This window comes from Lichenostomus cassidix, chromosome 1Ab (assembly GCF_008360975.1).
Source record: "Lichenostomus cassidix isolate B80296 chromosome 1Ab, HeHo_3.0, whole genome shotgun sequence".
Lineage (NCBI taxonomy): Eukaryota > Metazoa > Chordata > Aves > Passeriformes > Meliphagidae > Lichenostomus > Lichenostomus cassidix.
In genome coordinates this window covers 11,218,796-11,232,363 of record NC_139481.1, presented here as the reverse complement: position 1 = coordinate 11,232,363, position 13,568 = coordinate 11,218,796, and positions in this window count along the sequence as shown.

Genomic DNA, 13,568 nt, shown 5'->3' with positions numbered 1-13,568 from the left:
GACATGCTTAAAATGGAAACCTTTAGCAAGGCCTTGTGCAGCGCTGAGGCTCATCTAAGAAACTGTCCTAACTGCCCTGTGGTATATCCTTCCTTCTGATTATTTTCTGACATAAAATATGTACTACTATTCCTACATCTCATAAGGAGCATCAGTTACATAGATCAGAAAATGAAAGTATTTTCTAGTAGATATGTATAGTATACCAGTAAAACTGCTTCTATCCTGTGCATCACATTTTGTCAGGGAAAACCTGCACTGTTATTATTGAAATTGTTACACCAAGAGAGGTGTCACAGCTGTGTGCCAGGATAACCAAAGAACTGACCTGAGCTGTCACAATACTTCTGTCAAATCTGCCATCAAACCCACGTCTCCCTGTCGCAAAACAGATGGATTCACTGCATCTGTGTCTGTACTACTCAAACACCCTCTTCCTAATGAAGATCTTTCTGCTCTTCAATTTTCCTTTTTTAAGAGTACAAATGCCTGTCCTTTCTTTGCTGCAGCAGCCCCTTAGGGTTTGCAGGGTCCCACTTGCCAACATGTACCCTGGAAAGAGTTGTGTCTGCCAAAGCAAATGCCTGAAACAAATAGGTGGAGCGGGACAAAGATGCTCAGGATTTTTCAACTTGAAATAGCTTTTTTCTGCTACAAATGGATTATTATGGAACTAAGAACACCATTCCCCCCCTTTATAAGCTGCCCTCAAAACAAGGGATAGGAGATATAGGGGATAGGGGATAGGAGAATGAAAACCTCCTTTAGGAAGGTGAGAGAATGGGTGAATTTTTTGTGTTTTTTTTTTTAATCTTTTGACACACTGTCATACTGTAAACACCAAAGCAAATGATGGCAGAAGTCACCAAAGTAACAAAACCTTGATCAGTGAAAGACTTTCCAAGAAGTGGTGATTACATCCTTCACGTAGCAGAGAATAAGACCCTCATTATATTCAACTTTTGAATACTTTAATTTGCACTTGACTTTAAGGGAAAAGGCAAAATTAAGAGGGAAAACAATGGGTAGGATTGCATTTGTTCTTTGGAGTGGATGGTGGATTACAAGAATCCTGTTACCATTCTTCCACCTCAGAAAAAGAGCAAAGGTAAAACATTTTCTGATTAATTTTTAAGTTTATAAAAGACAAATTACTGTTTAATGATGGTAGTAACATTCTTTCTTCCTTCTAACCCTCTAATCCCAAATTAAATCCTTCTGAAAGCCGCAAAACATTGAAAAATTATTTTACCAAGAGGTGGCTAAGCTTTTCCCACAGCATATATGCCGAAGGGCAAGGGAGCTCTTTTCTAACGAGTCTGGAGCTGGGAGGGTGTCCCCCTGTGTCTTGGATTGATGTTATGATAATCCTTTATCCCCTATCGTTGGCTTATATGCCCAAGAAAGAAAGAAAAAAATGTGTAAAAAATGTGTGGTCCTGTCTCTTCAACTACACCCAGCCGAAGAGAGAAACGCGGGTTGTTTTGAAAACATTTTCCCCAAGCCTCGCTCCGGGGGAGGATTCGTGGCTCGGCAGAGACTGCGGGCTGGAGAGGGGTGGGAGTGAGCTCTGTTCCCGTTTTTTCTCCATTTTTTCTTTTTCCTCGTTTGGACCCCTTCTCTTCGATCTGCTTTGCCACCCGGAGACCCAGGAGGACCAGAGGACAGCAGAGCTCTCCAGGGAGCTCCACCCGGCCCCGGGATGGGGGGGGGTGAGGAGGAGAGGGGCTGCGTCTGAGAAAAGGACTTTTTAATCAGGTTGAATAACTCCTTTTCACCTTGTTTTTCCCCTTCCCCTGTGCCTTGCAGGGCACTCTGCGTGGTTTTGTCAAATAAATAGTTTTTTCTTCACTTCCAGCTAAGAGGTTCTGTTGTGGGTGGGGGAGGGGGTGTCGGGGCCCTTCGCTCTCGGAGGAGAGAGAGTTTTATCATTAACCCGGGACACCCTGGCAGCACACAGCAGCACGTTTAGGTGGGAGTCTGAAGCACCTTAAGGCTTAGGGAAACTTGCTGGAAACCTGAGGATATGCTGGATTTTGGGATAAGAACGCCTCAGGCTGATGTTGCTACAGCCACTGACAGGCTGAGCCATTTTCTGAAACAGCTGGACTTGCATGCTCCCAAATATATGAAAAATTAACCAATAACATGCACTTCTGTTGCTGCCTGATGGGTGAGAAGTTTGGCAACAAGCCGTTTGCAATGAAACTTTTTAGGATCTGAGGTATCTCTATACATTTTTGCTCTGCAGCAGCATGAAAGTTTGATTGAATGGATTCCCAGAGAAGATAAGAAGGCCTAATAACAGTCAGATTTAATATCAATCAAGCTAAATTATTTTAAATTTCCCATTGAAAATATTTTTCATGAACATTTGAGTTTTTGAGAGGAAAATGAATTTGTATTTTAAAACTTTTCCTTTAACGAACTTGAAAAAATAATTTGGGGCCTAAGTACCAGCCACCAACTAGCCTGCCAAAACAAAATAGCTTTGAGAAGTGCTTCACACCCCAAAACCTAATGGAGCTGACTTTCTGGTGGAGTTGAAATTCTCTAACATGTTGAAATAAAGCTACAGATTTTGGTATTTGATACAAAATTACAGTAATTTGTGGGTTTCCTCTCCTTTATTCAGCTCTATGAATAACATCCATACACAAATATGAATTGAAAACAAAGAAAGGTTTAATAGTTTAGAAAATTAGACAAATGCTTAGAATAATTGATTTTCCTCTTACTAAACACATTTCAAATTCTCCTCTTTTGTGATATGACATCCCAACGCTTTTTGTATTAGGCAGTCTATAAAAATTATTTTCATCTTCCTATAATTCAAAATCAATATTTTCCTACTCGGTCTGGAGAGATACATTATTCAGCCTGAAAGCACAGTGCTCTTGTAAGATGTTACAAATGCAATATCTTCCACCTCCATAGAACAATTCCCATTCTTTCTTCTGATTTATTATTTGACTTTTGCATTGGTTTTGTTTAATTCTGTTGGACCAGTATGGCTAATATTGAGTGCAGTTCCCAAATTATATGGCTTCATTTATATGTATAATGTAATTTGGGTTATACCTCTACAAAAAATGGTTGATGTAGCTGTTTTCACCCACAGAAGCTCACTGATCTCAAATAGGTCATCTAAATCCTTGCAGGTTTTCTCTCACTCCTCTGTACTGCAGATATGATCTATAAAAAATTTATGTATTTCTCCATAATGGAAAGTAGAGCATTTGTGGGACCAGATGTAATGAAGTTTCTCTCTTTATTGGCAAAACCAATGTGATTTTTTACAGGAATCAGGGAAGCCCTGTGAAGCCAGTACTTTGATATAATTTTCTTTGAGTTTTTTAAACCATTTGCAGGGAAGGGACCAGAAATAGCACTGTTTGTACAGAGAGCCCAAGGAGCTCTGCAAACGTTTTGATTTTATCAACAAATAGGAAAAGTTGTGTTATCCCATGACTTTTAAAAGAATGAGCAGGAAGAAGTCAATTGAGGTGCCATAGTTAGGACTATGAAAATAGGTTTTACATCATCATCACCAGCAGCAGAATTTTTAGTGTTCTGTATGCATATAAAGCTCAATTCATATTTTGACCTAATTTTACAATTTTATTGAATAAAGCCTATACTGGCAGAATAAAATCAGAATCTTTAGGTGCACAGCAAGTCCACAGCATGAGGAAAGATGGATAATGTGGTTTGACATGTTTCCTTATCTGCCCATGAACATTTTTACCCTACATTTGCATAGCAGACCACAGCTGTCTATACATCACGTGGCTTGAAGAAGAGATATGGGGAATTACTTGGGGATTACTTGGGGAAATTATTTGGCTTACATCTTTGAGACGTCAAGGAAACTGGCACAGCTGTTGTGGAGGCTGAAAACATGCTGAAGTGAGAATCTGACTTAACTCCTACTTCCTAGAAATTACTACCAAAAAACTGTCTCTCTGTCTGTCCTGTAGAACTGTTCTGGTTGGTGGTGACATCAGCCAGGATGTCATTGCTTTGTTCACAATGACTGATTACTGTATCCTCGACACTCAAACTCAATAGTTCACAGACATCTGAGAAGAAAAGTAAAGTAATGAAACCACTTGGACAGTTTTCAGTGGAAAAGGCTCTTTCTCCTTCCCAAAAGTCAGAGGAGTATTGTGTAAGTTGGCCTAACCTAGGTATATTGACAGGAGAACATGCCAAAGAGTTACTGTGGAAAAAATACTGTTATATCATCAGATTTGGACACTGCTCAGGAGACAGATGGTTGAGAAATGTTCTTTAGTGATCAATTGCCAGCAGAAGACTAGCAGGGTTGCCAGGAAGTTATGTTAGTAGGCTTCAGAGAGATCAGCATCATTGTTCATCACATTCTTGTATAAAAACATGAGGGAAAAGAGGAGCAGAAGCAACAGAACATTCGCAATCACAGCAGTACTTCTCCCACAAAAGTGCCTGGGGAATTAATCAAAACTGAAGAAAGAACATGACACTTAGTGCCATGGTCCAGCTGACAAGGTGTGGATCAATCAAAGGTTAGACCTCATCTCAGAGATTTGTTCCAGCCTTTCAAAGTGCAGATATTTTTTTATTGTGGATTTCCTTTCTCTGATTTCTGGTGGGACTTTTGAATACCAAAGCAATGGTAAAGAGAATGAAATGGAAAACACCTGCTCATGCCAGCATTTACAGCCTCTCTAAGCCACTTTTTTGGTGTGCTTATAGGTACTAATTTCTAAAATAACACCAGAAAATTATTTTACTTGGTAAATGTGAATGTGCTTCTGAGTTGCTGAATTTTATCCTTCTTCCATTCATTTCCTGGTCGAGTCATCAACAACCATTTCTTCAGGACTGTATTTGAAGGCTGTTTACTGGGCCCAGAACAGTGGGTTTCTCACTTGTTTTTTGACTAGAAAATAAAAAGTATCTCCAAACTAGCTGTTTCCTTTTTTCAGCAGCACTGTTTTTAGATGCTTTGACTTAACTAGATCTGCTATACTGTAATTATACAACTGCATTGCGGATTTACTTTAAGAGCTACGATTAAGTAAATGCCTCTGAAAAAATGTTATCAATTGAAGTAGTGAAGTCAATATTTTGTATGAAATAAATGTTGCTTTTATTGACCAGAAAAATACTTTTAAATTTAAGGAAAGCAAAAATAAAAGGGCCTGATTTCTTGAGGTATCTGATTTAATTAAGAAAACAAAATTGATTTTGGGCTTTCCAAAAGCACACTGCAGGTGTGAGGGCACGACACAGCCTATACTGAGCTTAGCCCCCACACCAGGCTGCTTCCTGACCCCTCAGGGTCAATCCTTGGACCAGGGACCATTAGTGTCTTTGGTCATGAACTTCAAGGTGGTAGGGGATGACCCTAAGCAAGTGGCCCTGCCTCCCTCAGGGAGGCTGAGAGCATTTTTCTGCAGGAGCAGCTTTTCTGGAAAGTGCCATGGCCCGGGTGAAGGGTCCCTAGGAGGGCAGCTGTCAGCCCCCACACCAGTGGAGGGCACCTATTGGCCTTGATCATGCTCCCATGGGGCAGAATTCAGGAGGAGCTGGGAGCCCCAGAGCTTGGCAGTGCCAGAGGTCCCACAGGCAGTGCCAGCAGTGCATACTGGGCCAAGGGAAGGCGCTTACCAACTGTCGGGGGATGAGAATTTCTTCCCATTCCTGTTACTAAGCAACAAATAGATGTTTAGAGCGATCAAGTCTTTTGTAAAAGACAAAAGCTGGGCTTTGGGCAGGGCAGGGTAAGGGTAGAGCCAGCCCTTGGAACTGGCTCTCGTGGTTTGGACGCTGAGAGGAGAGGCTGCTCTTTTTCTGCCCTTCGCCTTGGACCAGAGCGGATCCAGCTGTGCCCTGGTTTTTTTTCCTCTTCTCCTGGCTGGGTGAGCTTTGATTCAACCTTTCTCCTCACGGGGAAGGGCACGTTTTCCCCCCCCGGGCTGCGTTCCCTCGCGGCTGCTGCCGGGAGAGTCCCGTGGCCCCTGCTGCCTGCCCCCGCCCTCTGCCGCGCGAGACCGCGGCGTCTGCTGTGACTGCAGAAATTCTCGCTGGCCGGGGAGAGAGAGCCGGCGCCCGCCCCTGCTGCCCTGCTTTTCTCGCTGCTACGAGCTGTTTCACTGCCCTGCGTGTTTCTCAGCCTGTCCGCCATTGCAGCTGCCGGACGGTGACCTGACCCTGCGCCACAGCGCCACCTGCAGCCGCTCGGGAGTCATCGCGTCTGCCCTGCCCAGCCGGGAGCTCAACAGCGCCCCTGTAGCTTGCAACCGTGATTGCACCACACGGGAGAAGGCTCAGCAGCTCACAAGTGATCTGCTGTTTGGTTTTCTGGTTCTAGTTGTGGTTTGCTATTATTGTTATTGTTTGTTTATAGATACTAGTAAAGAGCTGATGTTTCTTTTTTTCCCATGCCTTTGCCTGAAAGCCCTTGATTTACAAAATTAAATAATTCGGAGGGAGGAGGGGAAGAAAAATCACATTCTCTGTTCTAGGGGAGGGTTCAACCTCTCTTCGCAGACGCCTGTCTTTCAAACCAAGACACCAACCAAGGGCATTAACAATGAAGAGTTACTTGGGAGAGCCTGGAGAGCCCCGGTCATAAGTGTCCATGATGGAATTCACCTTGGGTTAGAAAGTGATATGAGATGCTGCCTTGGTTTCTTCCAGAGCCCAGCAACTGCCTCACAGTCTGGCATTTTGTGCCTCATATTCCCTTAGAGATGGAAAATCAAGGCTGGGAAGGATGCTGGCATGCTTTGGAGGTAACAAAGAGGCCTGATCGTGGGCTTAGAAATAGAACATAAACACTTGGCACAGATGAAGAAACTTGGTGACACTGGTTTTTTGTAAAAAATGGATCAATTTGATCAACTGATTTGGATTTGAATCTTGGCGGTGGTGCAGAGAATACAACATTACACTTCCAATCCCTGGAGAAAATGGTATGGGACTGTGTTATTTTGCTCTCTTTTTTGGTGTCTGGTAGTAACCAGTTCCCTTTGACTGCTCTCAGATAGGCTCTCATTTGCTCAGCTATGGCAGCCTGTGGCTTTCACACCTCTTTTTCTTCCTCTGCAGCACACAGTGTGTCTTGTAGCTCCCTGCTACTACCCTGCAGTTCCTGATTTTTTTGTTCAGCAACATTAGTTATCACATCCAGTGGCTGTGGGTTTATTCTGACACTGGAAGAGATTTCAAAGTGCCCAAGGCCTCCTGCCAGAAAGCTGTAAGGCTTTTCCCCACTGCCCCTATTGTTCCAGTATTTCATCCTGAAAACAGCTATGACACCCCTGTTGACAGACACAAGGTTTTCTCAGTTGGATAGGCTGGCATGAACTTGAACCTTGCACCTCATGGGATCAATAAGGAACTTAGGCTATTGCAGAATGTACCTCTGTGAACTCACAATGACAATAGCTCATATTTTTGTTCTCATCAGTACTGCTTGCTTTTCTTATGTATATGTTGTAATAGCTTGTGCAGGTGAGTTGTTCCAAGGCAAATACAGCTAAGACAATCCTGAGTTTATTCAGTAATTTTTCCAGAAAAGGAGAATCCAGGAAAATATACAGACTAACATCAAATACTTGTCCTATGGCAGTGAGGCAATGAAAGGATGGTTATTTGTAATCACAAGTATTTCTAAGCCATCATATAAAGTGACAAAAGGAGCCATGGCAAAAGATAAACTGCTCTCCACATTTATGCTCAACTTTCTGGTCATTTCAGTTTGGTATTGTGTGAAAACATGATTAATAAGACAGACCACATCTAAAAGCATACACATGATTTGGACACTTATTTGGGATTTAAGGAAAATCCAGAAAGAATTTAACACTCCTGTGTACCTTTTAAAGCCTATAATGACTCCTGCTTTCTAAATATTTGTGTCCTAGGTTGCAATATAGATGTAGTTAAGTATTCTATTACCACCAGCTGTGGGCCATTAGCTGCTATCACCCACTCCGGATGACAGGCAATGGGCCATCCGTTAGCTATTATCACTTGCTAATGACCCACCCGCATGACAGGCAATGGGCCATCAGGGACCCACCGTGTGACTCATGGACTTATCTCATCCCATTGTGAGATGCTCTGCCGAGGAGGGAGGAGCCAGGTGTTCCCACCTGGATATAACCTGGCCTTAGAACTGCCTGAGCTAGCCCTGTCTACTGGGTTCCCAGAGGACCAGAGCTACCACTGGATCTTCAGCTGGAGACTAAACCTTCACAAGATCACCGCTTCAACTGGACTACTTCAGTTGGACTGCTACTACCACCCTAACAGGGTGTTAGGTTGTATCTAACTTTGTCAGTGCTTTTCCTTGTATTATTTCACTTATTTTTAATTTCAATCTTGACTTGTGATCTCCCACTGGTTTGTTTTCAAACAAAGACAATTTGTTTTAATATTTCCACTTCTGGACAAAAAGCATTTCTGTGCCCATGGCTAGATTACCCATCTTTCCCCGGAAATCATCTTTATCTCCATTTCAGCAGAGTGGTACCTTCAGCCATGTGTTGCTGAGTTTGTTTATTATGTGGTTTGAGCTCTATGACATTATCTTTCTGACATCCGTTTTCAAGCATGGATAATGTTCCTAGGACTAAAACCATACCTTCTCTTCAAAATCTTTCTCATATATTTGCTTTGTCCCTCTTTGCTTAAACACTTCAGTTTGGACCAAAGATTGAGTTTCTTACTTCTATGCCCTATTTTTACAATCAAGGGTGGCTGTGCCTGTTTTGGTCAAATACAGACCGCACAAAATCTGGAAAAATAACTTAGCAACTATTATGTCTTTCTGCTTCCTTTTTCTCACTTTCAATAATCCTTTTTTTTTCCTTGAAAGGACAGGCTTGTGCATTCACTATTTCACAGTCCCCAGAAGGAGAACCAGCTAAGAAACTTAAATCTCAGCAACTGAGGTAGATCATAGCTCCTTGAGATAGTAAAAATATGTTGTTTAGGACAGAACCATGAAGCCAGGGTCACGGAAGAAAATTAAGGATGTCATACCTGAGTATACCAATTGAATGCACCAGAATCACATCTGATGGCTGAAGATGAGTAGACATAGATCTTGAATGAAAGACCTTTCTTAATCCTTGGGACCCAGGGCAGTAGTCAAAAAGTTGCATACAAACTTGGCAATAACCTCTCCACACAAATTAAATCTGTTGAATCAACATGGAGCTGCTGTGGGAAAAAGGAGAAAGAACTGGATACCTTCAGCTGGGAAAAACATCCAATTCTGAGTTGTCTAATGATATGCACCCATTTTTTGTCACAGCCAGATGTCCTTGGTTGCTTTGCATTTGAGCTGCTTATCTCACCAGCAGGAATTTGTTTGGTGCTTCTCATGGCTTATGCCTAAACAAAAAATAAACTCAACATGTCAATGCCTGTTAAAATGTTGTCTGAAATTTGGTTTAAAAATAGCAATTGTAGTTAAACAAACCTTTGGATTAAAACTCAAATGAGACAAAAAACCCCAGAGCAATCCTTTTGGTAAGGAATAGAATACATTTGTTTACTCCACTGCTCCCTTTATCTTCAATTAGCTTTTGTTCCAAAGCCTCTTATGCAATTCCATATGAATGCCAATAATCCGTATTAAAAGGTCTCAGCCACACACATTAAATTTCAGATGTGCCATAGCAGTTCCAGTAGCAATGGCAGTGTCAGGCAAGTCTACTCTGCAGTTCCTCATTAGATTAGCTTGGACTTGCCTATTCTCCAGGTGGCTTCTTTTTCATTTGCAAGCTCATGAGAATCCAGTTTTCATTCTTTTATCTGTGGAAGACTCCCTGCTCAGGAACCCATAATAATTTAGGGACCAATTTATGCTATTTCTTATACCATTAATCATCTCTCATGTTGAAAGGTCCTGAAGCATACAGCAGGACTGTCAAAACTGACCATAGAGCTCAGACCTGTGGGTAGTCCTGTGTCAGCTGGGATGAGTCAGTAGGGCTACAAATAAAGGCAAAAGTGCATCTCTGCAGAGCCTTGTGCACAATTCCTTACCCTCTCCTTAAAAACAGCAGGACAATGACGTGTGCCGCAGAAATGTGACTTTAATTAATGTCATCAGATACATCTTTAACAACAAGGTTTAGGTACAGGAGGAGACTCACTGTAAAGTGACAGGGGCACAGTAGTTTGGTTCACACCTGACTTCTTAATAAATGTCCTGAGGAATGTTCAAGGAGCGCAAACCACAGCAGCTTTATTTCATGTCTCTTCAGAAGACTTGGAACTCCTGAATCACAACGTAGCTCTTCATAGGGCAGAAATAGGACAACATGCTAGAACTGAACACAGAAAATTTCAGCTTATTCATTCCTCATTAAAAATCCAGGTCACACAGTCTGTGGTAAGATCTGACACAGCTCCATTAATTGCAAGAAGGTAGCTCTATTTATGCTGCTTGAGGCTCTGAGCCTTTCAAACAAGCTTCATATGTCAAAGACTCTTTGAACATACCTTGATGCAAAAAGAAGAAAGATATACTTGGGATTCGTGGTGTAAATGTGCATGATAATATTGCTTTCCATGGTAATATAACTCATATTGTTTTCATGTACCTTAATGCTGATTTATTAAAAAAATGTTACTGGCTTGATGTTACCCCTTCTTAACTTGCCCCAGTGCAATATTTCACATGAATTGGTTATATTCAGAAGTAATCAAGTGGTTATTTCACCTCCTTTCCTGTGTTTCACACCTCGTAAGACTTGTTCTGAGACATGTTTATTAAAAGTGACAGCTGGGAACATAAGAACCTGAGTACAATGAAGACGTCATCTAACTTTCTTGGATGTTCTGATCTGATGAGGCTGCTTCTCACAGGATTTTATCATTTGAAAAGTCATTATTATACAAATGTATCCCTAGAAACATTGATAACAAAATTGGTAGAAAATAATCAGTATTTTTAAAATAGGGTATTTTTAAAGTCCATTTCAGTCTACAGATTTTGAAAGGATGTAATTTTGTGTGTCCATCACAATTTACATTTAAAAAAATATTATGTGAAACCATCTTTTGTCTTCTGTCTAGTATTCTCTCTTTCATATGCTTTTTGTCTCTGTGTACATCCTTTCCCAGTCTTAGCATGCTGCTAAACAAAGGGAAAAAAAAAGGGGAGAAAAATTTATAAGGTGCAGAAAACAGGTTTTTAAAGGAAAGGAATGATGACAAAAACTGCACATTTTTCTCCTCTCCTACTATAGAAAAGGCAGAAAATTGAGATGAAAAAGAGATAAAACACTTAGCTATAAAAGGTCTTTAACTAATAATTTGTACATTAATGGTAATTAATTAATGGCATTAGTTTCTCCCAGCACCACCACTGCCTTACTGGCACACTATCATTCATCTCAGCATTAGAGTTAAGCTCTTCTTCCCCATTCACAGTGGTCGAGAAGGCAGATTAGAGGTTGGTAGCACTTTCAGCTGAGGGACATGTAAAGCCATGCAGCAGAGTGCATGTCCTTCACCTGCTGCCCTGATTTCCCCCTAGTGACAGAACCAGCAGTTCTGTGGCCAAAGGGACTCCTGCCAAACATCAACTTTTTTAGGTACAAAGGCAGTCACAGCACAGGGGAACTACTTCAGCCAGGGACAGGCTACGCTTGGAGCAGATAAAGGGGCATCACCAAGGTGTTCCCAGAGAGATGCACCAAGGTTGTCCTGCTGCATTAGGAAGGGACACGGATTCATGCTCTAAATGCAAGTGCTTCAGCCATGTTTTGGATGGTGCTGTACTCTCTGACTAGTCCTGGTGACAGAGGTAGGTCTAAATCTGCAACAAGGTGCTGGCCCATAGGAAAAGGACTGATGCTCCTGACCCAGTTAGAACTGGGTCCAGCTGCTCCTGTACTCCCTGTCCAGCAGCCATCAGTTTGCAGCACTGTCAGGGGGGTTGGGGGCATTGGAATTTTTTCTCCAACCCTGTTACTAAGCAACAAATCGCTGAGTGATTAGAGCCATAAACTCTTTTGTAAGAGACAAAAGGGTGTGCTGGGCAGGGCAGAGGAAGGAAGGCGCCATCTGTTGGAATTGGCACTCTCTCGTCAGACTCCGGGAGGAGAGGTTGCTCTTTGCTTCTGGCTGCAACCGCAGGAAAATCCAACTGTGCTCTGTTTTATCCTCCTGGCTGGGTGAGCTTTGATTCAACCTCTTTTCCACTGGGAAGTGAACGCTTTCCCAGCTGTTTTTCTCGCAGCAGCTGCCAGGGAGTCTGGCTGTCTCTGCCACCCACCCCGCTTTGCCGCACGAGGCTGTGGCGTCTGCTGTGACTTCAGAAATCCTTGCTACCTCACTGGCTAGCTGGGGAGAGCCAGCCCCTGCCCCTGCCACCCTGCTCGTCGGTCCGAGCTGCCCTGCCTGCTCTTCAGCCTGTCTGCCATCACCAGCTGTGTGAGGCTGACCTGACCCTGCGCCACAGCGCCACCTGCAGCCGCTCGGGAGTCATCGCACCTGCCCTGCCCAACCGGGAGCTCAACAGCGCCCCTGCTGTTTTCGGCCATAATTACACCACACGGGAACATGCTCACCAGCTCAAAGAGTCATCTGCTATTGGTTTCTAGTTTTGTTTGTGGTTGCTATTATTGTTATTGCTTGTTTATAGATACTAGTAAAGAACTGTTATTCCTTTTCCCATACCTTTGCCTGAAAGCCCTTGATTTCAAAATTAACATAATTCAGAGGGAGGGGAAATCACATTCTCTGTCCTAAGGGAGGGTTCAGCCTCTCTTTGCAGACACCTGTCTTTCAAACCAAGACAAGCACTTCAGGGGAGAAAGAAATGTACCTTAAAGCTGATTGCTTTGGAATGGCATGTCAGCATGTGGGGAATGTTTTCAATTTCACCTTCCCTCCATGAGAATTACTTCTCCATTGCTAAGCAATACCAATCATTTCTAAAACATATGAACACAGATCTGTGGATGGTAGGATGGACAAAAATGTGAATATTCCTCAGCAGAAGCCTAAAGGAAAAGTGATATTCTCTTCATGTGCCCAAAATTGAGCAGGGTTTCAGTTGAAGGAAGATACGAAAATCTGAAATTTTACTGTACTGGAAAAGGTTTCTGTAAGGGCTCAGAAGGTCAATTATTTTTTGGGGGTGGGGACAAAAATAGACCTTAATTACCCATATCAGTCTCCCCTGGGGCCTCCACTCACACCCTTGTGTGCTATTTAAACTCACCTCTGAGGCCTTTGTTCCCATCTGAGCTATACTGGAGAAATTTTGATCCACAATTACTACTACAGCCACCCCTGATCTGGATCTCAACCCATGAACTGAATTCCTGGCCTGGCCTGGGACCTGCTTTGTCTCTGTAGATATGCAGCTGTTGGCACTCTTGGGAGACATGGTCTAGCATAATAAGGAGTGAATAACACAGGAGAAATAGCTCATGCCAGCAGACCAGTGCTATCTTGGATCAGGTCTTGATACCAAGTGCCTCTTGATAGCCCCAAACTGTACAGCAGTTAGTTCCCACAGGTGAGGCTGGGAAAACAAAACAGCTTGA